General features: G+C 38.9%; 1 protein-coding gene across 6 annotated transcripts in view; it reads left to right on the forward strand.

The window, feature by feature from the left end:
- Window positions 1-27,718, forward strand: part of SMAD9 (SMAD family member 9) — a 201,996-nt gene that overhangs the window by 12,455 nt on the left and 161,823 nt on the right. For 2 of the 6 annotated variants that reach the window (XM_064270246.1, XM_064270248.1), the window contains exon 3: window positions 11,346-11,421. The exons of the other annotated variants lie outside the window; for them this stretch is intronic. The gene's annotated coding sequence lies outside the window, so the exon portion shown is untranslated. The remainder of the gene's footprint in view (window positions 1-11,345; window positions 11,422-27,718) is intronic. 6 annotated transcript variants of the gene reach the window in all.

Here is a 27,718-nt window from a genome sequence, read left to right on the forward strand (position 1 = left end):
GGGATTGCCAAATTTTGAATGGCTATTACTCTGTTTCTGTCAGGGCCTATTTGTCTTCTCCCTTTCTCCCTCCTCCTGTCTGATCTTGGAATTATATAGAAAGTATATATTATGGTCTCAGAAATTTCTGTTCACTAGTTCTAATGGGCTAATAGTAAGGAGCTATTAATGCTGGTTAGGAGGAAATGATGTCATAATTTTAAATCCTAGTGAGATGCTAATATGTCAAGATACTGATGATTTGATGTGAACCTTCATCTTTATCCGCCTCCCCCCTTTTTTTTCTTCACCTGTGTTCTGTTTTTGGCACCTTTGTAGTAAGTAGTGAGGCATGCAGGAGGAATTAATAGAGGTATGACTACTTGTTAATCATAAAAATTAATGTCACTACTTTAATTTATATAGCTTTCTGACAGCTTTTGTATACATCTTCCCAAACCTCCAAGTGAAAGATAGTGATGATTGTTTTCATTTTACAGCAGAGGAACCAAGAGCAGAATGTTTAATTCCTTGATGAACATGACATTACACCTACTCTTCACTTATCCACTGTCTCGTTATCTGACATTTCACATTTGACGGTAGTTCTTAAAATCTGTCTATTTTGCGCATTAATGACATACATAAGGCAGTAATGAATGCAGAGGTGCTAGGCGAGAGTAGTGGCAGGTGAGAGTAGCGCTGGCTGTGATGGTTCAGGTTATGTGTCAACTTGGCTTGTGTCAACCTGGCTGTGCCATGATTCTCAGTGGTTTGGCAGTTATGTAACGATGTAATTTGGCTGTTATGTAATGATGTAATTTGGCTGTTATGTTAATGATATAATTTGACAGTGATCATCCCCCATTTTGTGATCTGATGTGGTCATCCTCCATTTTCACGTAACATTGATTTTTGCATGACAACTTGGTGTTTGGAACATAACCGGGTCGCTGGGTGAGGAGTGGGTGTAGTTAGCAATAGAGCTGGAACTGAGACTCCAGTCTTCTTGCTCCAAATCCTGTGTTTTATCCACTACATCAGATTACCTCTTGTTTGTGGAAGCGCTAGTTAAATTATGGGCTCTTCCAACCTTGAATAATAAAATACCACACTTATTGTATTATATATGGTGTTTCCAGGCACACACTGACAATGTAAAGACTACAGGTTGGAATGCTAGAAATTTACAATGTAAACTGCTGTGGGTTGCTTACCATTAAAATGTTCCATTATGTACTTAATATTCAGAATTCTCCGTGGAAAGATATACGGCATCCAGAGTCTCCCTTAAAAGTGACCCAGATTATTAGGTATGCCCTTTAGAGTCCCTCTTTGCTATTCTATTGCCTAGTTCACTTCCCTGCCACTATATATCAGTGTGAGTAATATACCTAACAGGCAAGGAAATAGTAATTCTGTTTCCAGAAGTGGAACCAAGCAACAATAAACAATATATCTCCTTTCTTCATCTGAATTAAGTAATTGACGTCGATTCATCACTGACATTTTAGGTGAACAAAATCAAACAATAAGAGTGGCCAAAAGAGCTCTGTATCTCAGGGATGTAAGTAAACATAGATCAAGACTTCCCAAATGGCTTAAGTATAAATTCCAAGGACACCAGCTTACCTTAGCACTTCACATCATGAACATAAGCCTGCCTAGTATAACCACGAGTCTTCTTTTGGGCAAAGTCAGGGTCTTAGATTTTATATGAAAGTCAGTATTAAAATAAAAAGAAATCAAGCTGTTAGAGTATTTCCTCATCAGGAGCCTGGGTGATACAAGGGTTTGTGATTGGCCATTAACCTAGACATTGACAGTTCGAACCCCCCAGCTGATCTGTCAAAGAAAGGCCTGGAGATCTGCTTCTGTAAAGAGTACAGCCAAGAAAACCCTATGGGTCAGTTCTATTCTGTAACGAGGTCACCATGAGCCACAAACAACGTGGTGGCACTGAACAACAACAACAGATACACTGTAGGCATGTTGATGTACTTGTGAGCTTTTATCAGATGTGACTCAGGAGGCCATTTTGCCACTTCTTTTGGGCCACCAAACCAAAACCAAACCTGTTGCCACAGAGTCAGGATAAAAAATATATATTTTAAATGAACTTCAAATATTCTTGTACTCAGTTTTGCATTCTAATGTAATTTGTTTAACCCAATAATATTTTCATGCTGTAAATTCTATCATATTTCTATTCCATGAGGGATCACAAAGTCAGTTTTGTGAGACAGTGTTTTCCAAATTGTGTGGAATTTCCAATGAATTTGAAGTCATGGAAATTCTGGTGCATTAGTAGGTTTTAACACAGCTTTTAATATCAGATGCATTATTGCATGAAAAGAAATCTGTATTTCTGCTTTCTTTCAGAAAACTCAGCTGTTGAATCCAGGATATTTGTTGAATTTCATTATTTGATTTATCTGAAGTTTTATAGTTCGCATTATAAAAATAATTGATACCCAAAAAATTAAGCTGCATAATATTGATTAATGGTATATGAAATTGCTCTTGGTTGCTTCTCATTTTTTAAGATAACCTCTTTAGAGGTTGTTCCATATTTTTCCTCCTTTTCATAGTGTAGAAGCAAATGTTATTTTTAAACCAGTATTTCCCTCCTTTCTCCAGACCACCACCGTCAGAGAAAATTGATGTTTACGTGAATCGGCATTAAATGAAAGAATTAGAAAGGCAGGCAGAATGCCAGGGTCGCACAAAATTGTGACTGTCCTTCAGAGAGTGGGTTACTGAAAAGAGATTTACCTATATAATTGGGCCTATGTGTGTGTGAGTGTTTCCCAGTATTTTATTTCGTTAGGAGTTTTAATTTCTTCCATGTACCAATGGGACAGTATTTTCTAATCTGAAAATTAGAGTTAAAAAACAAAGCTCTAATTTTGGCACAGGGAGAATTTTTTTTGTAAAATCCCTTGAAGATAGCAAAGAAGGAAATCATTATATTTGGAATGGAATTTGGAATGGAAAGTTTCTAAGGAAACTTTATATTTTTAAATTTATTTGTGTAATGACTCTTCCCATTTAACAATTAATTCTGTAAAATTTCATAACTTATGATAATATCAATAAAAGGAATCACACATATTTTTAAAAATTCACTGTTTAGAAAGCCAGTCTCTGGTCATATTAAATTCGAACAAATCATTGATAGAATAAAGGGTATCTGTCCAGCATATCCACCACTAGTCTGTCAGTTTGTTGTACTGTGGTGGTTTTCGTGTTGCTGTGATGTTGGAAGCTAGGCCACTGGTATTTCAAATACCAGGAGGATCATCCATGGTGGACAGATTTCAGCAGAGCTTCCAGAATAAGAAAGAGTAAAAAGGACTTGGCAATCTACTTATAAAAAATTGGTCAGTGAAAACCTTATGAATAGCATCAGGACATTGTCTGATGTAGTGCCGGAATATAAGCCCCTCAGGTTGGAAGCACTTGGAATATGACTGGGGAAGGGCTGCATCCTCAAAGTAGTTGACTTTAATGACATGGATGGAATAAAGCTTTCAGGACCTTCATTTGCTGATGTGGCATGACTCAAAATGAAAAGGAACAGCTGCAAACATCCATTAATAAGCAGAATGTGGAATGTGCAAAGTGTGAATCTAGGAAAATTGGAAGCCATAAAATGAAATAAACTCATAGAGATCAATATCCTAGGCATTAGTGAGCTGAAATGGACTGGTGTTGGCCCATTTAAATTGTACAGTCATATGGTCTACTATGCCAGGAGTGACAAAATTGAAGAGGAATGGCACCACATTCATCATCAAAAAGGACATTTCAAGACCTACCCTGAAGTACAACACCATCAGTGTTAGGATAATATCCATATGCCAACAAGGAAGACCAGTTAATATGACTATTATACAAATTTACCCACCAGCCACTAAGGACAAAGGTGAAGAAATTGAGACATGTAATCAAGATGCGTTAATAATTACTGGGGATTGGAATGCGAAAGTTGGAAATAAAGAGGAATTTGTAGTTGGAAAATATAGCCTTGGTGATAGAAATGACGCTGGAGATCACATGATAGAATTGTGCAAGACCAGGACTTATTAATTGCAAATACCTTTTGTCAACAACATAAACGACGACTATACAGGTGGACCTTGCTGGATGGAATACACAAGAATCAAGCTGACTATATCTGTGGAAAGAGACTAGGACAAGCTCAATATCATCAGTCAGAAAAAGGCCGGGGGCCAACTGTGGAACAGACCATCAATTACTAATCTGCAAGTTCAAGCTGAAGCTGAAGAAAATTAGAACAAGTCCATGAGAGCCAAAGTACAACCTTGAGTATATCCCACTTGAATTTAGAGACCGTCTCAGGAATAGATTTGACTCATTGAACAGTAATGACCAAAGACCAGACAAGTTGTTGGATGACATCAAGGACATCATATATGAAGAAAACAAGAGGCCATTAAAAAGAGAAGAAATAAAAGACCAAAATATATGTCAGAAGAGACTCTGAAACTTGCTCTTGAATGTAGAGTAGCTAAAGTGAATAGAAGAAATGATGAAGAAAAAGAGCTGTACAGAAGATTTCAAAGGGCAACTCCAGAAGACAAAGTAAAGTATTATAATGAAGTGTGCAAAGACCTGGAGTTAGAAAGCAAAAGGGAAGAACATGCTTGGCATTTCTCAAGCTGAAAGAACTGAAGAAAAAATTCAGCCCTCAAGTTGCAATATTGAAGTATTCAATGAGCAAAATATTGACTGAGACAGGAAGCATCAAAAGAAGATGGAAGAAATACACACAGTCACTGTACCAAAAAGAATTGGTCAATGTTCATCCATTTCAGGAGGTAGCAAATGATCAAGAACTGATGATATTGAAGAAAGAGGTCAAAGCTGCACTGAAGGCCTCGGTGAGAAACAAGACTCTTAAGAATCGAAGGAATACCAGTTGAGATATGTTATGGATTGAGCTGTCCTTCCAAAATGGGTGTCAACTTGGTTAGGCCATGATTCCCAGTATTGTGTGGTTGTCTATCATTTCGTGATCTGATGTAATTATCCTATGTGCTGTAAGTCCAAACCTCTATGATGTTAATTAGCAGGATTAGAGACAGTTATGTTAATGATGCAGGAGTAACCCTACAAGATTAGATTGTATCTTGAGTTAAGCTCTTTTGAGATATAAAAGAGAGAAGCAAGCAGAAAGATGGGGGACCTCCTGTCACCAGGAATAAAGAATTGGAAGGGGAGTCTGTCCTTTGAACCCTGGATCCATGCTCTGAGAAGCTTCTATAACAGGAAAAAAATTAATGACAAGGACCTTCCCTAAGCACTGACAGAGAAAATTTCCCGTAGACCTGGCACGCTGAATTCAGACTTCTATCTTCCTAACTGAGAAAATAAATTTCTCTTTGTTAATCCCATCCACCTGTGGTATTTCTGTTATAGCAGCACTAGATAATTAAGATAAGATGTTTAAACAAACAGATGCAATGCTGGAAGACAGCTATCTGGCCAACCAACTGGAAGAGACCCATATCTGGGCCCATTTCAAAGAAAAGTGATCCAACAAAAAAAATACAGAAATTTGGAGCAATATCATCAATATCACATGTAAGTAAAATTTTGCTGCAGATAATTCAAAAATGGTTGAAGCAGTACATCAACAGGGAACTGCCAGAAATTTAAGCCAGATTCAGAAGAGGAGGTGGAATGAGGGATGTCATTGCTGATGCCCGGGGGATCGTGGCTGAGAGAGGGAATACCAGAAGGATGTTTACCTGTATTTTATTGACTATGCAAAAGCATGTGACTCTGTGGATCATAACAAATTATGGATTGGGAAGAATGGGAATTCCAGAACACTCAGTTGTATTCATTGAGAACCTGTACATAGACCAAGAGGCAGTTGTTCAAACAGAATAAGGGGATACTGCATGGTTTAAAATCAGGAAAGGTGTGTGTCAGGGTTGTATCCTTCACCATACTTTTCAATCTGTATGCTAAGCAAATAATTTGAGAAGCTAGAATATATAAGGAGGAAAGCCTTGTCAGGATTGGAAGATGACTCATTAACAACCTGAGATATGCAGATGACACAACCTTGCTTTCTGAGAGTGAAGAGGACTTTAAGTACTTCCTGATGAAGATCAAAGACTATAGTCTTCAGTATGGATTGCACCTCAACGTAAAACAAAAATCTCACAACTGGACCAATGAGCAATACCATGATAAAAGGAGAAAAGACTGAAATTGTCAAGGATTTCATTTTACTTCGATCTACAATCAACACCCATGGAAGCAGCAGTCAGGAAGTCAGATGATGCATTGCATTGGGCAAATGTGCTGTAGAAGACCTCTTTAAAGTGTTAAAAAGCAAAGATGTCACTTTAAGGACCCAAGCCATGGTATTTCTATTTGCCTCATACGCATGTGACAGCTGGACAATGAATAAGGGAGACCAAAAAATAACTGTTACCTTTGAATTATGCTGTTGGCAAAGAATATTGAATATACCGTGGACTGCCAGAAGAACGAACAAATCTGCCTTGGAAGAAATACAGCTAGAATGCTGCTTAGAAACAAGGATGATGAGACTTTGTCTCACATACTTTGAACATGTTATCAGGAGGACCAGTCCCTGTCAAAGGACATCATGCTTGGTAAAGTAGAGGGTCAGCAGAAAAGAGGAAGACCCTCAATGAGATGCACTGACACAGTGGCTGCAACAATAGGCTCAAGCATAACAATGATTGTGAGCATGGGCCAGGACCGGGGAGTGTTAAATTCGGTCATATATAGGGTAGGCATTACTCAAATAGGCCTTCTGTGAAATATAACTCCACACCATCATGTTGTTGTTGGGTGCTGTTCAGTCAACTCCAACTCGTAGCCATCCCACGTGACAGAGTAGAACTGTCCCAGATGGTTTTCTTGGCTGTAATCTTTTTTTTTTTTATTAACTTTTATTGAGCTTCAAGTGAACGTTTACAAATCAAGTCAAACTGTCACATATAAGTTTATATACAGCTTACTCTGTACTCCCACTTGCTCTCCCCCTAATGAGTCAGCACTTCCAGTCTCTGGTGACAATTTTGCCAGCTTCCAACTCTCTCTATCCTCCCATCCCCCCCTCCAGACAGGAGATGCCAACACAGTCTCAAGTGTCCACCTGATGCAAGTAGCTCACTCCTCATCAGCATCTCTCTCCAACCCATTGTCCAGTCCAATGCATGTCTGACGAGTTGGCTTCGAGAATGGTTTCTGTCTTGGGCCAACAGAAGGTTTGGGGACCATGACCACCGGGGTCCTTCTAGTCTCAGTCAGACCACTAAGTCTGGTCTTTTTATGAGAATTTGGGATCTGCATCCCACTATTCTCCTCCTCCCTCAGGGGTTTTCTGTTGTGTTCTCTGTCAGGGCAGTCATCGGTTGTGGCCGGGTACCATCTAGTTCTTCTGGTCTCAGGATGATGTAGTCTCTAGTTCATGTAGCCCTTTCTGTCTCTTGTGCTCATAACTACCTTGTGAGCTTGGTGTTCTTCATTTTCCTTTGATCCAGGTGGGTTGAGACTCACTGATGCATCTTAGATGGCCGCTTGCTAGCGTTTAAGACCCCAGGGGCCACACTTCAAAGTGAGATGCAGAATGTTTTCTTAATAGATTTTATTTTGCCAATTGACTTAGTTGTCCCCTAAAGCCATAGTCCCCAAACCCCTGCCCCTGCTTTGCTGACCTTCGAAGCACTCAGTTTATTCAGGAAGCTTCTTTGCTTTTGGTTTAGTCCAGTTGTGCTGACCTCCCCTGTATTGAGTGTTGTCCTTCCCTTCACCTGAAGTAGTTCTTATCTACTATCTAATCAGTAAATACCCCTCTCCCACCACCCCTCCCTCCTCCCTCTCTTAACCACAAAAGAATGTGTTCTTCTCAGTTTGAACTATTTCTCAAGGTCTTATAATAGTGGTCTTACACAATATTTGTCCTTTTGCAACTGACTAATTTCACTCAGCATAATGCCTTCCAGGTTCCTCCATGTTATGAAATGTTTCACAGATTCCTCACTGTTCTCTATCGATGCGTAGTATTCCATTGTGTGAATATACCATAATTTATTTATCCGTTCATCCGTTGATGGGCACCTTGGTTGCTTCCATCTTTTTGCTATAGTAAACAGTGTTGCAATAAACATGGGTGTGCATATATCTGTTCATGTAAAGGCTCTTATTTCTCTAGGATATATTCAGAGGAGTGGGACTGCTGGGTCGTATGGTAGTTTTATTTCTAGCTTTTTAAGGAAACGCCAAATCAATTTCCATAGTGGTTGTAGCATTTTACATTCCCACCAGCAGTGTATAAGTGTTCCAATGTCTCCACATTTATTATTTTATGTTTTTGGATTAATGCCAGCCTTGTTGGAGTGAGATGGAATCTCATTGTAGTTTTAATATGCATTTCTCTAATGGCTAATGTTCTATCCACTTTTGATGCTTTCTGTGTTGTTTAATATTTTCCCTGTAGATTCCTTCAATATTGTCAGCTCAAGGCTTGAATTTTTTCTTCAGTTCTTTCAGCTAGAGAAATGCCGAGCGCATTCTTCCCTTTTAGTTTTCTATCTCCAGGTCTTTGCACATTTCATTATAATACGTCACTTTGTCTTCTTGAGCCACCCTTTGAAATTTTCTGTTCAGCTTTTCTACTTTATCATTTCTTCCATTCACTTTATCTACCTTTAAGTTCAAGGGCAACTTTCAGAGTCTCTGCTGACATCCATTTTGATCTTGTCTTTTTAATGACCTCTTGCTTTCTCTGTGTAGGATGACCTTCATGTCATCCTACAACTTGTCTGATCTTCAGTTGTTAGCGTTCAGTGCTTCAAATCTTTTTTTTTTTTTCTTTAAGTGAAGGTTTATAAATCAAGTCAGTCTATCATACAAAAATTTATATACGCCTTGCTGTATACTCCTAGTTGCTCTCCCCCAATGAGACAGCACACTCCTCTCTACCCTGTATTCCTGTTTCCTTTCAGCCAGCTTTTGTTGCCCTCTGCCTTCTCATCTTCCCTCCAGGCAGGAGCTGCCTACATAGTCTCATGTGTCTACTTAAGCCATGAAGCTCACACCTCACCAGTATCATTTTCTATCTTATAGTCCAGTCTAATCCCTGTCTGAAGAGTTGGCTTTGGGCATGGTTCCAGTCTTCGGCTAACAGAAGGTCTGGGGACCATGACCTCTGGAGTCTTTCTAGTCTCAGTCAGACCATTAAGCCTGGTCTTTTTACGAGAATTTGAATTCTGCATCCCAGTGCTCTCCAGCTCAATTGAGGATTCTCTGTTGTGTTCCCCGTCAGGGTAGTCATCAGCTGTAGCTAGGCACCATCTAGTTCTTCTGGTCTCAAGCTGATATAGTCTCTCTGTAGCCCTTTCTGTCTCTTGGGCTCATAATTTTCTTGTGTCTTTGGTGGCCTTCATTCTCCTTTGCTCCAGGTAAGTTGAGACCAGTTGATGTGTCTTAGATGGCTGCTTGCTAGTGTTTAAGACCCCAGACACCACTCTCCAAAGTGAGTTGCAGAATGTTTTCTTAATAGATTTTATTATGCCAGTTGACCTAGATATCCCCTGAAATCGTGGTCCCCAGACCCACGCACCTGCTACTCTGTCCTTCGAAGCATTTGGTTTATTCAGGAAACTTCTTTGCTTTTGGTTGAGTCCAATTGTGCTGACCTCTCCCTGTATTGTGTTATGTTTCCCTTCAGCTAAAATGGTTAAATCTGTTCTTGAGATGGTCTGAATTCAGGTGGGATATACTCAAGGTCGTACTTGGCTCTCAAGGAGTTGTTTTAATTTTTTTCAATGTGAACTTGTATATGAGCAATTGATGGTCTTTTCCACAGGTAGTCCCTAGCCTCGTTCTGACTGATGATATTGAGGTTTTCCATTGTCTCTTTCCACAGATGTAGTTGATTGATTCCTGTGTATTCCATCTGGCAAGGTCTACATGTATAGTCACCATTTATGTTGGCAAAAGATGTATTTACAATGAAGGAGTTGTTGGTTTTTAAAAATTCTAACGTGCAATATCTGGCATTGAGTCTATCACCCACGCCATACTTTCCAACTACAAAACCTTCTTTGTTTCCAACTTTTGCATTCCAATCCCAGTAATTATCAATGCATCTTGACTGCATGTTTGATCAATTTCAGACTGCAGAAGTTGGTAAAAGTCTTCAATTTCTTCATCTTTGGCTTTAGTGGTTGGTGTGTAAATTTGAATAATAGTCCTATTAAATGGTCTTCCTTGTAGGCATATGGATATTATCCTATCACTGACAATATTGTACTTCAGAATAGAACTTGAAATGTTCTTTGATGAACATAACACCAGTCCTCTTCAGTTTGTCACTCCTGGCATAGTAAAACCATATGATTATCTGATTCAGAACGTCCAATAGCAGTCCATTTCAACACACTAATGCCTAGGATTTTGATGTCTCTGTGTTTCATTTCATTTTTAGTGATTTTCAATTTTCCTAGATTCATACTTCATACATTACATGTTCCGATTATTAATGGATGTTTGCAACTGTTCCTTCTCATTTTGAGTTGTAAATGTAGGTCCCCAAAGTTTGACTCCTTCCCCGTCATTCAGGTCAACTGTACCTTGAGGAGGCAGCTCTTCCCCAGTCGTATTTTGAGTGCCTTCCAACCTTAGGGGCTCATCTTCTGGCACTATGTCACACAAAGTTCTGCTGCTGTTCAAAGATTTTCATTGGCCAATTTTTTCAGAAGTAGACTGGCAGGCCCTTCTTCCTAGTCCGTCTTAGTCTGGAAGCTTGGCTGAAACCTGTCCACCAAGGGTGACCCTGCTGATATTTGAAATACCAGTGGCAAAGTTCCCAGTATCTCAGCAACATGCAAGCCACCACAGTATGACAAACTGACAGATACATGGTGGGACATACTGACATACTGGTTGTAATGGTTAAGGTTTGTGTCAACTTTGCTAGGCATGATTCTAAGTGGTTTGGCAGTTATGATGTAGTTTGGCCATTGTATGATGCTGCGATCATGTCCATGATGAAATTTGATATAATGTGATCACCTCCATGGTAGGATCTGCTCTGAGTAGCCAGTCAGTTGAAAGGGAGTTTCCTTGGGCATGTGGTTTGCATTGAATATAAGTGGACATCCTGGCAAGGCTCGAGGGCTTTTAATCACTCTGGATCCTGCAGCTGGCTCCTGTTTATCTGACCTCCAGTTCTTGGGATTGAGCTAGCAGCTTACCTGTGGTCTTGCCTGCCAATCTTGGGATTCATCACCCTTCACAGCCTGTGAGCAACAGCCCTGCTTTCTGACCTGCCGATCTTGGATTCACAGACCCCGCAGCTACGTGAATCAGGAGAAGCCTTTATCCTGACCCACAGACTTGGGACTTTCCAGCCTCTACAACTAAGTAAGCCATTTCCTTGATATAAATCTCTATATACGCTTTACTGGTTTTGCTTCTCTATAGAGAACCCGACCTAAGACACTGGTTAATTATTGAAAATCTATCAGCAGCCCTAGCTTAAAAAGAAACAAAGATATTCAAAAGAAGTATAAGATACTAGATTTACGTTAGTATTTAATGAGCTTATAATATTTGGGGTTCAGAATTTAACCTAAATGAAACTATTAAATTTTAATACTATATGAGAATGAAGTTTATGGAAGTAGAAGATCAGTATGGCCTGAGAGTTATTACAGGTTTAACTAAGCTTGGTTTGGGATGAATGGAGAGCTCCTCATAAAGGCAGCAGCATGTGCAAAAAGAGATGGGAAGGTTCTGTTTCTTGAGCACTTATTATATGCTAAGCAATGTGGTAAGCATTTGCATTATCTTATTTAATCTTCAAAACAGTATTGTTAAGTGGTTATTATTAATCTCAATTTACCAATGAGGAAAGAAGGGCTCAAAAGTTTATGTAGCTAGTGCAGAGACATACATACAATTAGTACATGAACGTTGTATACTCTTGTTTTTCTGGTTCTAAAATTTGTCTGTGGTTTTTCTAGTACACCATCATTCATTGAATACTGTGTTCCAGGGACTCCAATAAGTACTAGGATACAAGAGTGCTAAGTACAGAGCCCCTTCATGAAAAACTCCTTCTCAAGTGGAGAAGATAGGTACATATAGATATGTGACTAAACAGGGCTTAAAGGGCCTTCCTGCATATGAGTTGACAGGATAATTTGAGAGCCGTAACCCGGGGGGCCCATCTTACAGCAGTATATTGGACAATGTTCTGTTGCGATCATAGGGTTTTCATTGGCTAATTTTTTTGAAAGTAGATCACCAGGCCTTACTTCCTACTTTGTCTTAGTCTGGAAGCTCTGTTGAAACCTGTTCACTGTGGGTGACCTTGCTGGTATTTGAAATACTGGTGACATAATTTCCAGCATCACAGCAACATACGAGTCACTACAGTATGACAAACTGATGCATGAGTGGTGGATTCCATTCATGGGGAGTGTCAGTAGCAAGGCCTGCTGAACTGAGTGATCCTGATTTGTTCAAGAATCTAAGAGTAGTGTGGTATGGCCCCAAAGCTGCCCCTAACATTTCCAGGACCTGAGCAGGGATACAGTTGGAGGCCCACAGACCACGGAGGCCTACAGCTGGGGCCTTTTGAACAGGATAAGGATGATAAAAGATTTTTAGGAAGAATTGATTGGAAGAAAGAAACAATAGGAATAGGGGAGAAGAACCAGGAGTCAGTTTCAAGGAATGAGTGAGTAGGGCCGGGTTTCTCAGCCTTGGTTCTATTGACATTTGGGACCAGATAATTCTTTCTTGTGAGGGCTGCCCTATGCATTGAAGGATGTTTAGCACCATGTCTATTTCTATTCAGTAGATGGCAGTGGTACCCCTCCTCAATTGTGACAACCAAAAATGTCTCCAGACTTGGGCACATAGACCCTGGAGGACAAAGTTGCCGCCCACCTCCATTAAGAATCACTGATCTGTGGTGATAAGAGCCTGAGCTAAGTTCTAATCACAGAATGGTGATAAAAGGATGAAAACGAGAAAGTTTTAGTAAAGGAAGAAAACTACCAATTAATTAATATTTATTAAGCATCTGCTGTATTCTAGTCACGTAGCACTAGGTGGCAGTCTTTTAACATAAGTAATAAATATTTTTTGAATGCCTATGTTATGCAAGGAACTAGAGCTACGAGATGAGTAAGACAGTCATTTTCCTTAAAGACTTCATAGTTTAAAAGAATAGCGACATGAACAAATAAAATACATTCCAAAGTGAGAATGGAAATGTGTACAAGGTCCTCCATTTGGGGAAGTCACAGAGGCCTGTGAGATCTGCTCTGGATTTGAAGGATGAGTTGCAGTTTTGCCCCTGGAAGAGGGTTTTGCAGTTGAGATGGTAAATTGCCCATGTTTTTTCAGCTACTGAATGTCGGCATCAAGTTGAAGACCAAGTGTGAGGCAAAGTTCTCTCCAGGCTGTCACCTCTGTGCAGAGAATGAAAAGCCTAGATCATAATTAAACCTGGGATGATTACTCAGAGCAGTTATGCATTTTCCCTGAGGTTTCAGCAGAGCCCTTAAAACACCTGGAAAATCCCAGAAATTTGCAGTTTTAGTCACAGTTTATACACATCACCTATTGTCTTAAATCAGTGTCAGGGCAGGAGGATCAGCAGATATATAACTTCCACAATACTTGCCAAATTATTTGATAACTACACTGTTTTGGTTTTGAAAAGGTTAAATAAGCAAGGGGCATATTTGCATCCTCTAGTTAACAATTTAATTATTAACCAATAGTAGGCGTACTAGGGAGCCCTGGTGGTTAAAGCTATTAAAGTCCTTAAATTGCTCAGCTGCTAACTGAAAGGTCAGTGGTTCAAATCCACCAGCCACTCTGTAGTAGAAGGATGTGGCAATCTGCTTCTGTAAAGATTACAGCCTTGTACTGTGTCCTCAAGGGTCGCTTTGCCTCAGAATTGACTCCATGGCAGTGGGTTTGGTTTTTTGGTTTAGTAGGTGTACTCCCATGGAACCTAGAAACAGATGGTACCACATGGCTGAACGTGTGGAGTGGCAGTATATTGCTTAATCTCATAGTAACAGTATTTGCTATTATGTAAGAAAAATACAGTTATTAAGTGGCATTTTATGTAGTGTATATCTAATAGTAGAGATGTTCTTCATACTTCCATGATTATTCACATTTTAAAACTTTATGTTGCAAAAGAAGGTAGTGAGCCTCAAAGAGAATTGCCGATGCACTTGTCTTAACCCGCACCCCAACCTGCTTTTTTGTCACTGGCTGTCTTCCCATTACCAGGAATAGCGTTTAGGTGTGCTGATGTCACTGCCCAGTTATTTAATCTGACTAAAAGTGATAAATGTACTTATTTAGAATCTTGTTCAGAATAGTTTTTTTTTTTAAAGGTCAGTATGGTACTTCAGTGTTACAGTGTATGTTTTCTGATATAATTATAAAATTATATTAACTTATCAAGAATGATTATTTACATACCCTAAAACTATGGAGACTCTTAAGATAGGAGAAAAAGCTGTTTTCTCTTTCAGTTCAGAGAAAGCAATTCATTGTTATTTATTCTGTTTCATCTTATCTGATGCTTTTGTTTCGGCAAAAAAAGTGTTCAACGTGATAGTAACTAAATGATTTTTTGTTTTAGCCTATTTGACTTGTACATAAGAATGGTTCCTGTTGTCTGTCCCCCTGCTAATACTGTTTGGAAAGGATCCTTAGCCACTGGAGCCCAAAGGCCAAATCACCACTCCATCCCTATCATTTGAGCCCTGCCTCCTTTGACAGGAATTGCTCAACCAAAGTATTCTCATCTTCAACTTTTATCTTCCCACCCCCACCGTCATCTTTGAGCTGTGGATGACTCTGTATTCTTAGGAGCAGCCCATTTATTCATTGAATACATATTGAGCCTCAGCTATATGCCAGATCCTATTCTAGGTGCTGGTTAATGCACTTGGCTTGGAGATTGCAGTCCATCCAGAAGCACCTTGAAAGCAGGACTTGGTGATACAATTCAGAAACACCAGCCATTGAAAACCCTGTGGAGCACAGTTCTATCTGACACACAGTGGGGTTGCCATGAGTCAGAGTAAACTCAACAGCAACTGGTATTCTAGGTACTAGGGTGCAGCGCAACCAAAACAGACAAAAATCCTTACCCTAGTCAGCATATGTTGTGGTGAGGGAAGACAGTAAACAATAAAAAACGTAAAATTTATTATATGTTGGATAGTGATAAGTTCTCTGAGGAAAAATAAAGCAGGAAAGGAGGAGAGGAAGGTGGGAGGGAAGGTGGTTGCAATTTAAAATAAGATGATCAGTGAGGCTTCACTGAGGGGACACTGGAGTAAAGTTCTGGAGAGGGTGAGAGAGGCAGCCATGTGTTTAACTTCAGGAAGAGCATTGGAAAACTAGTAAATGTGAATTGAAGGCTCTGAGGCAGTGGCATGCCTGCATTTTGAGATAAAGTAAAGAGGCAATTGTGGTGGGAGTAGAGTAAGCAAGGGGGAGAGTAGAAGAGCCCCAAGAGGTAGCAGGAGTAGGTGCTCAGGAAGGGTCATTCTCCTGTGCCACCAGGGCAGAGAAGCACTGGAGTAGGGCCCTGTAGGCCATTGAAAGAACTTTTGCTTTTACTTAGAGTGAGATGGCAAACCACTGGAGAGTTTTGGGCAGAGGAGAAGCATGATCTGAATTATGTTTTAATAGGATCACCCTAGCTGCTGTGCTAGGAATAGACAGAGAGTGGCATGTGGAATGAGGGATATCATTGCTGATGTCAGATGGATCTTGGCTAAAAGCAGAGAATACCAGAAAGATGTTAACCTGTGTTTTACTGACCATGGAAAGGCATTTGACTGTGTGGGTCATAACAAATTATGGATAACATTGCGAAGAATAGGAATTCCAGAACACTCAGTTGTGCTCATATGGAACCAGTACATAGACCAAGAGGCAGTCGTTCGAACTGAGCAAGGGCATACTGCATTGCTTAAAATCAGGAAAAGTGTGCATCAAGGTTGTATCCTTGCTTAAAATCAGAAAAAGTGTGCATCAAGGTTGTATCCTTTCACCATACTTAGTCTGTATACCGAGCAAATAATCCGAGAAGCTGGACAATATGAGGAAGAACGGGGAATCAGGATTGGTGGAAGACTCATTAACATCCTGGGTTATGCAGATGGCACAGCCTTGCTTGCTGAAAGCATAGAGAACTGATGAAGATCAAAGACTACAGCCTTCAGTATGGATTACACCCCAACATAAAACAAAAATCCTTACAGCTGGACAAGTAAACAGCATCATGATAAACGGAGAAAATATTGAAGTTGTCAAGGATTTCATTTTACTTGGATCCACAATCAATGCCCATGGAAGCCGCAGTCAAGAACTCAAATGATGTGTTTATCGCATTGGGCAAATCTGCTCCAAAAGACATCTTTAAAGTGTTAAAAAGCAAAGTTGTCGTCTTGAGGACTAAGGTGAGCCTGGCCCAAGCCATGATATTTTCAGTTGCCTCATATAAGTGGAAAGTTGAACAATGGCTAAGGAAGACCAAAGAAGAATTCATGCCTTTGAAATGTTGTGTTGGCAAAGAATATTGAGTATCCCATGGATTGCCGGGAGTATGAACAAATCTGTCTTGGAAGAAGTACAGCCAGAATGTTCCTTAGAAGGGAGGATGGTGAGACTTTATCTTACGTACTTTGGACATGTTATCAGGAGGGACCAGTCCCTGGAGAAGGACATCATGCTTGGTAAAGCAGAGGGTCAACAAAAAAGAGGAACACCCTCAATGAGATGGATTGACACAGTGGCTGCAACAATCGGCTCAAACATAGCAACGATTGTGAGGATGGTGCAGGACCAGGCAGTGTTTTATTCTGTTGTGCATAGGATTGCTGTGAGCTGGAAACTACTCAAGGGCACTGTCTTAGTCATCTAGTGCTGCTATAACAGAAATACCACAAGTGGATGACTTTAACAAAGAGAAATTTATTCTCTCACAATCTGGAAGGCTAGAAGTCCAAATTTAGGGGGCCAGCTTCATGGGAAGGCATTCTCTTTCTGTTGGCTCTGGGGCTAAGTCCTTGTCATCAGTCTTCCCCAGCTGAGAAGCTTCTCAGCACAGAGACCCCAGGTCCAAAGGATATGCTATTCTCCTGTGTTTTGCTTCTTTGTAGTATGAGATCCCCATGCCTCTCGATGACACTATGGTGGCCAGGTAGAAAGCCATTTTAATAATCTGATAAAATGCTGTTTGTTCTGTTTCTGCTTTTTACATACCATTCAATCTCATCCAAACTCTGGTTTCCTTTCCCTGTACATGTTAATAAATTTGGGATTCCGTCCCTTTACTTCAGCCCTGTCCTCTGAGCTGCAGACCATGTATCAGACTGCTTACTGAGTTCTGCTTTATTATTGTGATTCCACCAACCCTCTAACCACCTAAGTACCTCTGACTCAGTATATCTAAAATAGACCTTATCATCTTTACCTCACCTCTGACTTCAGTTAGCGCCTTCAGAATTTGCCATTTTGACGAATGACATATCATCACCCAGGAGCCCAAGGAATCTAGACTCTTTCTGGTCTCTGGATCTTAAATTGTTTTCTTAATCTAGGTCCTTTACATGTTCATGTATATTTTAGAATCACCTTGTCAATTCATATTAAAAGACTGATGGGAATTTGATTGAAATGACACGCAACTGTAGATTGATTTAGTGAGAAGTTAGATCTTGTTTGGGTCTACAAATTGATGAACATGGTGTATCTCTCCATTTAATTTCTTTTTATAGTGTTTTGCAGTTTTCACTGTAGAGTTCTTGCCCTCATTTTTTGTTAACTTTATTCCTGTTTTATGATCTTGGTGCTATTTTAAATGCTTTTATTTATTTCATTTTCTAATTGTTTAATGCTAGAAAATAGGAATGTGATTTATTTTTGAACATTTACCTTGAATCCTGCAACTTGCTAAATTTGCTAATTAGTTGCAGTAGTTTTTTGGGTAAGTTCTTTAGTATTTTGTTGTTCTCTCTGTTGCCCATGAGTACGTACAGTTTTATATTTTCTGTTCTAATCTTTATGCCTGTTTTTTTCTTGCTTTGTTGGCCTGGTTAGACCGCTAGTACAACAATGAATAAGAAGTGGTGAGAGGGGACTTCAGTGCTTTGTTTCCAATCTTAGGAAAAGCATCAATATTTTGCCATTAATTGTGATGTTGGCTATAGGTTTTTTTGTAGTTACTCTATGGATTGTGGAAATTTTCTTCTATTCCTGGTTTGCTGAGTTTTAATTTTTTTTTAAACTCTTGGATAGGCATAGTATTTTGTCAAATGTTTTTTTCTGCATCTTTTGATATGATAATATAGTAAAAAAATATAGTACTTCTCCTTTATTCTGTTAATGTGGTGAATCATGTTGATTTACTTTCAAATATAATACCTACCTTGCATTCCTGTGATAAATCCCACTTGGTCGTGATACAGTAATCCTTTTTATACAGCTGGGTTTGATTTGTTAATGTTTTGTTAAGGATATTTGCATCTATATTCATAAGTGATTTCCTTGTCAGACTTTTGTATAAGGGTTATGCTGGACTCAAAATGATTTCAGGATTGTTTCCTCCTCTTCTGTAGTCTAAAGAATTTGTGTATTATTTCTTAAGTATTTGATAGACTGTTAGTGAATTCATTTCTGGATATGGTGATTTCTTCATGCGAAAGTTTTTAATTGTGAATTTAAATTCTTTAACAGAAAGCAATTCAGATTTTTATTTTCTGTCTAGACAAAAAAATCTACTGTGTTGCACACACCTGTGTAACCTATGCTTAGGTATTAAAACATAAGTCATTTCCCTTAACCTCAAATATTCCCACTAATGAACTTTTGATAAATAACTTCCTTAAGTTGTGGGCTATCCTCATGCAAGTTGCAGATGATTGAATATATAAAAAATACAAAACCAATACCATATTTTTTGTGGGAACCTATAAAAACCCCAAAAAATCCAAACCCATTGCCTTCAAGTCAATTCCAACTCATAGCGACCCTACAGGACAGAGTAGAACTGCCTCATTGAGTTTCTAAGGAGTGCCTGGTGGATTCGAACTGCCAACCTTTTGGTTAGCAGCTGTAGCTCAACCACTACACCACCAGGGTTTCCAGGAACTTCTGTATGTATGAATATTCGGAGTAAAATACCTAGAAGTAAGCCCAAACTGATAACAGTAGTTACACCAGGTAGTACATGAGGATATGGGGACTGGGCTGATGGTCAGATAAAATTTATCCGTAACCAAAAACAAAGCCAAACCCAGTGCTGTCGAGTTGATTCTGACTCATAGCGACCCTATAGGACAGAGTAGAACTGCCCCCATAGAGTTTCCGAAGAGTGCCTGGCAGATTAGGAACTGCCGACGCTTTGGGTAGCAGCCGTGGCACTTAACCACTACGTCACCAGGGTTTTCCCGACGTGGGGAGCTAGGGACGAAAAATAACAATACAGGACTCTTTCGAGGCCCTGTAATTGGAATGAGTCCACTTTAAATCCTTTCGCGAGGATCCATTGGAGGGCTGGTCTTGTGCCAGCAGCGGCAGTATTGCCAGCTCCAATCACACAGGGTATATTAAAGTTGCTGCAGTTAAAAAGCCCATAGTTGGATCTTGGGAGCGGGCGGGCGGTCCACCGCGAGGCGAGCCACCGCAGGTCCTCGCCTCGGCGCCTCCTCGATGCTCTTAGTTGAGTGTCCTGCGGGGCCTGATGCATTTACTTTGAAAAAAATTAGAGTTTAGTTTAATTTAACCATATCTGTAATGTTTTATGTAATTAGAACTGTAAAGGGCCTTTACAGATTTATTTATGATTGGAGGCGAAATGTTTCTAGGTTTGCTTTTTATTTTTTTTAGCAATTATTCTAAAATTTTTGAAAACCAACTTGTAAAATCTATATAGTGAGCACTCTAAATCTGGTTTTTCAAATTATGGTGCAAGAAAGTATTTCAAGTGAAGTAAAAATGTCATTCAGTATTAATATTAAAAGTTGGATATTACTCTGGCTGCCACAATATTTTGAAAGTAAAATAATAGTATGAAAAGGTTTACAATATATCATTCACTGAAATGAGTGGAATATAAGACATACCTGTAATGCCTATTTTAAGACATATTTCTTTAGAAAGAAATAGACAAAAATGTTAGTATTGGTTATTCTCTCTGAGTTGATGAACAGTGGTTATTTGGTCTTTTGTGACTGGCTTCTCTAACGCAACATAATATTTTCAGGATTTACCCATGTTGTAGCATGTATCGTTACTTCATTCCTTATGGCCAAATAATATTCCATTGCGTGAATATACTACATTTTATTTGTCAATTTCCCACCAAGGGACATTTGGTTGTTTTTGGTTTTTGGCCATTGTGAATAATGCTGCTATAAACATTCATGTACAAGTTTCTGTGTGGTCACCTGTTTCCATTTCTGTTGGTATATACCTACAAGTAGAATGACTGGATCATATGCTAAGGCTGTGTTTATAATAGTTTGAGGAACTTCCAGACTTATTTTCCAAAGCAGCTGCACTATTTCATGTTCCTGTCACCTGTGTATGAGGGTTCTAATTTCTCCACATTCTTGCCAACACTGGCTATGTGATCTTTTGATTCTAGCCATCCAGTTGGGTGTGGAGTGGTATCTCACTGTGATTTTGATTTACATTTTGCTGCTGACTAAGATGTTGAGCATCTTTCTTATGTTTTTGTTGCCTATTTATGTACCATTCTTGGAGAAATGTCTATTCAGATCCTTTGCCTACTTCTTAATTATTTGTTTTTTTATATTGAGTTGTAAGGTTTCTTCATATATTCTAGATATAAGTCCATTATGAACTATATAATTTGCAAATATTTTATCTTATTCGGTGGGTTGTCTTTTCAGTTTACTAGTAGTGTCATTTGAAGCACAAAAGTTTCTAATTTTGATGAAGTCCAATTATCTGTTTTTTTGTTTTATTGGCTATGTTTTTTGTATCATATCTAAGAATCCTTTGTCAAATCCAGGGTCATGAAAATTTACCACTATGTTTTCTTCTAAGGCATTTATAGTTTCGGCTCTTTCATTTAGATCTTTCAACCATTTGGGCTGGTATCTGTATGTGGTGTGAGTGAGGTAGGGATCCAACTTTGTTCTTTACATGTGGCTGTCCGGTTATCCCAGCACCAAATGTTGAAAAGATTATTCCTTCCTTGTTGAATAGTTTTGGCACCGTTGCTGAAGATCAGTTGACCATAGATGTATGGATTGATTTTTTGACTCCCAGTTCTGTTCCACTGATCTGTATGTCTTCCCTCATGGCAGTATCACACTGTCTTTATTATTACCATTGTTTTGTAGTAAGTTGGTTTTGAAATCAAGAAGTGTGAGCGCCCCCTACATTATTCTTCTTCTTTCAGATTGTTTTAGCTATTCTGAGTCTCTTAAAATTCCTTGTGAATTTTAAAATTATTTTGTCAGTTTTTACAAAGAAGCCAGCAGGAATCCTGACAGGAATTACATTGAATCTGTATATCAATTTTAGGAGTATTGCTGTCTTAACAATGTTCAGTCTTGCAATCCATGAATGTGGGGTTTTAAAAAAAATTATGTAGATCTTTAATTTCAACAGTGTTTTTACAGTTTTCAGAGTGTAAGTTTACATTTCTTTTGTTAAAATTATCCCTAAACATTTCATCCTTACTGATGCTATTGTGCAGTTGTTTTCTAAATTTTGCTTTTGAATTGTTCATTGCAAATGTATAGAAATACAATTGATTGTTGTATATTCATTGTTTGTCCTGCAACCTTGCTGAATTCATTTACTACTTTTAATTTTTTTTGGTGAGTTTCTTAGGATTTTCTATATACGAGATGATTTTCATGTCGTCTACAAATATAGTTTTACTTTTCTGTTATGGATTGAACTGTTTTCCTCAAAAATGTGTGTCGACTTGGCTAGGCCATGATTCCCAGTATTGTGTGTTTGTCCACCATTTTGTGATCTGATGTAATTATAACATGTGTTGTAAATCCTAATCTCTATGATGTTAATGAGGCAGGATTAGAGGCAGTTTTGTTAACGAGACAGGACTAAGTCTGCAGGATTAGGTTGCATCTTGAGTCAGTCTCTTTTGAGATATAAAAGAGAGAAGCGAGCAGAGAGGAGAGGGTATGAGGTGTAGACTAAGGAAGAGGTGCCAGGAGTGGAGTGCATCCATTAGACTTGGGGTCCCTGTGCAGAGAAGCTCCTAGAGCAGGGGAAGATTGGTGACAAGGACTTTCTCACAGAGCCAACAGAGAGAGAAAGCCATCCCCTGGAGCTGGCACCCTGAATTTGGACTTCTAGCCTCCTAGACTGTGAGAATAAATTTCTACTTGTTAAAGCCATCCACTTGTGGTATTACTGTTATAATAGTACTGGATAACTAAGACAGTTTCCAATCTGGATGGCTTTTATTTCTTCTTATTGCCTGAATTGCCTGGGTAGAACCTCCAGTACAATGTTGAATAGAGAAGTGGCAAGAGCAGACAGCCTTGCCTTGTTCCTAATATTCAGGGAGAGAGGATCTAGCCTTTCACCATTAAGCATGATGTTAACTGTTGGTTTTTTATAGATGCCCTTTGTCAGGCTATGGAAGTTCCCTCCTGTCCTAGTTTTTTGAGTGTTTTTATCGTGAAAGTGTGTTGGATTTCTTCAGATGCCTTTTTTGTGTCTATTGAGATGATCACGTGAGTTTCGGTTTTTATTCTGGTGATATGATGTATTATACTGCTTTTCAGAAGTTAAACCAACCTGGTATTCCTGGGATAAATCCCACTTGGTCATAGTTATGGATGTAATTGTGGCCCCCACCCCCACCCCACGTAATATGTTAAAGTCCTAACCCCTAATACCTGTGAATGTGACCTTGCCTGGAAATAGGATCTGTGAGGATGTTATCAGTTAAGCTAACATGAGGACATACAGGAGTATGATGGGTTCTAGCCCAACCTGAGTGCTGTCATTATGCTAGATGAAAATTGACACAGAGAGACACACAGAGGAAAGACAGTCATGTAAAGATGGGTTTAGAAGGCAATGAATGTCAAGGATAGCCAGGAGCTATCAGAAGATAGGAGAGAGTCATGGAAAAGTTCCTCTCTCAGAGCTCTCACAAGGAACTAACATAATCAGTGCTCTGATTTGGACTTCTAGCCTCCAAAACTGGGAGACAATAAATTGCTTATAGCCAATCAATTTGTGGTACTTTGTTACAGCAGCCCTAGGAAACTGAGACTCACAGTATATGACTTTTTTTTTATGTGTTATTGTATTCAGCTTGCTAATATATATATATTTTTTTTTTCTTGGTACTTTTAAAAAAATTTTCTTGTGCTTTAAGTGAAAGTTTATAAATCAACTCAATCTCTAATACAAAAATTTATATACACCTTGCCACATACTCCTAGTTGCTCTCCCCCTAATGAGACAGCACATTCCTCTACTTTCCTGTCTATTCAGCCATCTTCTATCCCCCCTCTGCCTTCTCATCTCCCCTCCGGACAGGAGCTGCCTACATAGTCTCATGTGTCTGCTTGATCCAAGAAGCTCACTCTTCATCAGTATCATTTTCTGTCCCATAGTCCAGTCCAATCCCTGCCTGAAGAGTTGGCTTTGGGAATGGTTACTGTCTTGGGCTAACAGAAGGTCTGGGGACCATGACCTCCAAGGTCCTTCTGGTCTCAGTCAGACCATTAAGCCTGGTCTTTTTATGAGAATTCGAGATCTGCATCCCACTGCTCTCTTGCTCCCTCAGGGGTTCTATATTGTGTTCCCTGTCAGGGCAGTCATCGGTTGTAGCTGGGCACCATCTAGTTCTTCTGGTCTCAGGCTGATGTAGTCTCTGGTTTAAGTGGCCCTTTCTGTCTCTTGGGCTCATTATTCCTTCTGTTTTTGGTGTTCTTCATTCTCCTTTGGTCCAGGTGGGTTGAGACCAATTGATGCATCTTAGATGGCTGCTAGCTAGCGTTTCAGACCTCAGACACCACTCTCCAAAGTAGGATGCAGAATGTTTTCGTAATAGATTTTATTATGCCAAATGACCTAGATGTCCCTGAAACCATGGTCCCTAAACCCCCTGCAGTAGTGTCTTGTAGTTTTCTTTCTCATAATTCCTTCTATTTTTGGTGTTCTTCATTCTCCTTTGGTCCAGGTGGGTTGAGACCAATTGATGCATCTTAGATGGCTGCTAGCTAGCGTTTCAGACCTCAGATACAGCTCTCCAAAGTGGGATGCAGAATGTTTTCTTAATAGATTTTATTATGCCAAATGACCTAGATGTCCCCTGAAACCATGGTCCCTAAACCCCCTGCAGTAGTGTCTTGTTGTTTTCTTTGTGTAGGCCTTTTACATCTCTAGTAAGACTTATTCCTAAGTATTTTATCTTTTTGCGGGCTGCCGTAAATGGTATTGACACGGTGAATTTTCTCTTCGATGTTCTTTTTGGTGGTGTATTCTGTGTCCTGATACTCTGCTGAACTCTTCTATTAGTTTCAGTAGTTTTCTTCAGGATTCTTTAGGGTTTTCTGTGTATCAGATCATGTCATCTGCAAATAGAGATACTTTTAGTTCTTCCTTACCAATTGGGATGCCCTTTATTTCTTTATCTAGCCTAACTGCTCTGGCTAGGACCTCCAGCACAATGTTGAATAGGAGTTGTTCCCATTGTTAAGGAGAATGTCTGGCTCCTATTGTTAAGGGGAATGCTTTCAGACTCTCCATTTAGGATGATGTTGGCTGTTGGCTTTGTATAAATGCCCTTCATTATGTTGAGGAATTTTCCTTCCATTCCTATTTTTCTGACAGTTTTTGTCATGAATGGATGTTGAACTTTGTCAAATGCCTTTTCTGCATCAATTGATAAGATCCTGTGGTTCTTGTCTTTTTAGTTATTTATATGATGGGTTACATTAATTGTTTTTCTAATGTTGAACCATCCCTGCATACCTTGTATGAATCCCACTTGGTCATAGTGAAGTATTTTTTTCATATGTTGTTGAATTCTATTGGCTGGAATTTTGTTGAGGATTTTTGCATCTAAGTTCATGGGGGATATAGGTCTGTAATTTTCTTTTCCTGTGGTGTCTTTACCTGGTTTTGATATCAGGGATATGCTGGCTTCTTAGAATGAGTTTGAGAGTATTCCGTCCTTTTCTATGCTCTGAAATACCTGTAGTAGTAGTGGTGTTAACTCTTCTCTGAAAGTTTGCTAGAACTCTCCAGTGAAGCCTTCAGGGCCAGGGCTTTTTTTGTTGTTGTTGGGAGTTTTTTCATTACCTTTTCAATCTCTTCTTTGTTATGGGTTTATTTAGTTTTTCTGCCTGTTTGTGTTAGTTTAGTTAGGTCATGTGTTTCTAGAAATTCATCCATTTCTTCTAGGTTTTCAAATTTGTTAGAGTACAATTTTTCGTAGTAGTCTGATATGATTCTTTTAATTTCAGTTGGGTCTGCTTTGATATCGCCCATTTCATTTCTTATTCGGGTTATTTGCTTCCTCTCCTGCTTTTCTTTTGTCAGTTTGGCCAATGGCTTATCAATTTTGTTAATTTTTCAAAGAACCAACTTTTGGTCTTGTCAACTCTTTGAATTGTTTTTTCTGTTCTCTACTTCATTTAATTCTGCTCTAATTTTTATTATTTGCTTTCTTCTGGTACCTGTGGGTTTCTTTTGTTGCTTTCTTTCTATTTTTTCAAATTGTTGGGATAATTCTTTGATTTTGGCCCTTTCTTCTTTTTGTATGTGTGCATTTTTTGATGTAAATTGACCTGTGAGCCCTGCTTTAGCTGTGTCACAAAGGTTCTGGTAGGAAATGTTTTTATTCTCATTGGAGTCTGTGAATTTCTTTATTCCATTTAATGTCTTCTTTTTATAACCCAGTCTTTTCTGAGCAGGGTGTTGTTCAGTTTCCAAGTGTTTGATTTCTTTTCCCTGCTTTTTCTGTTATTGATTTCCACTTTTATAGCCTTATGGTCAGAGAAGATGCTTTGTAGTATTTCAGTGTTTTGGATTCTGCTAAGGCTTGCTTTATGACCTAATATGTGGTCTATTCCAAAGAGTGTTACATGTGCACTAGAAAAGAAAGTATACTTGGCTGCTCTTAGGTGGAGTGTTCTGTATATGTCTATGAGGTCAAGGTGGCTGATTGTGGCATTTCGATCTTCTGTGTCTTTATTGAGCTTCTTTCTGGATGTTCTGTCCTTCACCCAAAGTGGCGTTTTGAAGTTTCCCACTATTACTTAGAGCTGTTTATCTCACTTTTCAATGCTGTTAGAGTTTGTTTTATGTATCTTGCAGCCCTGTCATTGGGTGCATAAATATTTAATGTGGTTATATCCTCCTGGTAAATTCTCCCTTTAATCATTATGTAGTGTCATTTCTTATCCTTTGTGGCAGATTTAACTTTAAAGTCTATTTTGTCAGAAATTAATTTTGCCACTCCTGCGCTTTTTTGATTGTTGTTTGCGTGATATATTTTTTTCCATCCTTTGAGTTTTAGTTTGTTTGTGTCTCTATGTCTAAGGTGTGTCTCTTGTAGGCAGCATATAGGCTGATTGAATTTTTTAATCCATTCTCCCATTGTCTCTTTATTGGTGTATTTAGTCCATTTATATATTCAGTGTAATTATGGGTAGGTGTGAGTTTAGTGCTGTCATTTTGATGTATTTTTTATGTGTGTAGTTGACAGTTTCTTTTTCCCACTTAATTTCCTGTGCTTAGTAGTTTATGTATTGTCTTTTCCTCTTATTCATTGTTGTTAATTTTGTTTCTGCTGAGTCTTTATTTTTTTGTATTTTAGTTTGATGAGTAGGATTGTTAGTCTTCTTTGTGGTTACCTTCATATTTACCCATATGTTTCTTAGTTTTAACCTAACTTTTATTTCTTAATATCGCCTTGACTTGCTCTTCATATGAAGGATGTAGGACTACATTTCTTAGTCCCTCTTCATTGTTTCAATGTTGTCTTCTTTTGCACAATGACATCACTGTTTCCCTGTTATTAGTGTTTTTTTATCTTGATTTATTTTGGTGATTTCCCTATCTGAGCTGATATCTTGGTTGCTCTGTCCTGTAGTTTTTTTTTTTTTTTCTGTCCTGTGTTCTACTCTTGAGTTGACATCTGATATATTATTGATTTTCTAACCTGAGAACTCCCTTTAGTATTTCTTGTAGTTTTGGTTTGGTTTTTATGAATTCCCTGAATTTCTGTTTATCTGCAAAGGTCCTAATTTCAACATAATATTTGAGAGACAGTTTTGCTAGATATATGATTTTTGACTGGCAATTTTTTTCCTTCAACGCCTTATGTAAGCCATCTCATTGCCTTCTTGCCCGCATGGCTTCTGAGTACTCTGAGCTTATTCTTTTTTTTTTTTTTTAATTTTTATTGTGCTTAAAGTGAAAGTTTAAAAGTCCAGTCAGTCTCGCATACAAAAATTTATATACACCTTGCTATATATACTCCTAGTTGCTCTCCGCCTAATGAGACAGTACACTCCTTCCCTTCGCTCTCTCTTTTCGTTACCATTTGGCCAGCTTCTGACCCCCTCTGCCCTCTCATCTCTCCTCCAGACAGGAGCTGCCTGCATAGTCTCATGTGTCTACTTGATTCAAG

Source organism: Loxodonta africana, chromosome 17 (genome assembly GCF_030014295.1).
Source record: "Loxodonta africana isolate mLoxAfr1 chromosome 17, mLoxAfr1.hap2, whole genome shotgun sequence".
Taxonomy (NCBI): domain Eukaryota; kingdom Metazoa; phylum Chordata; class Mammalia; order Proboscidea; family Elephantidae; genus Loxodonta; species Loxodonta africana.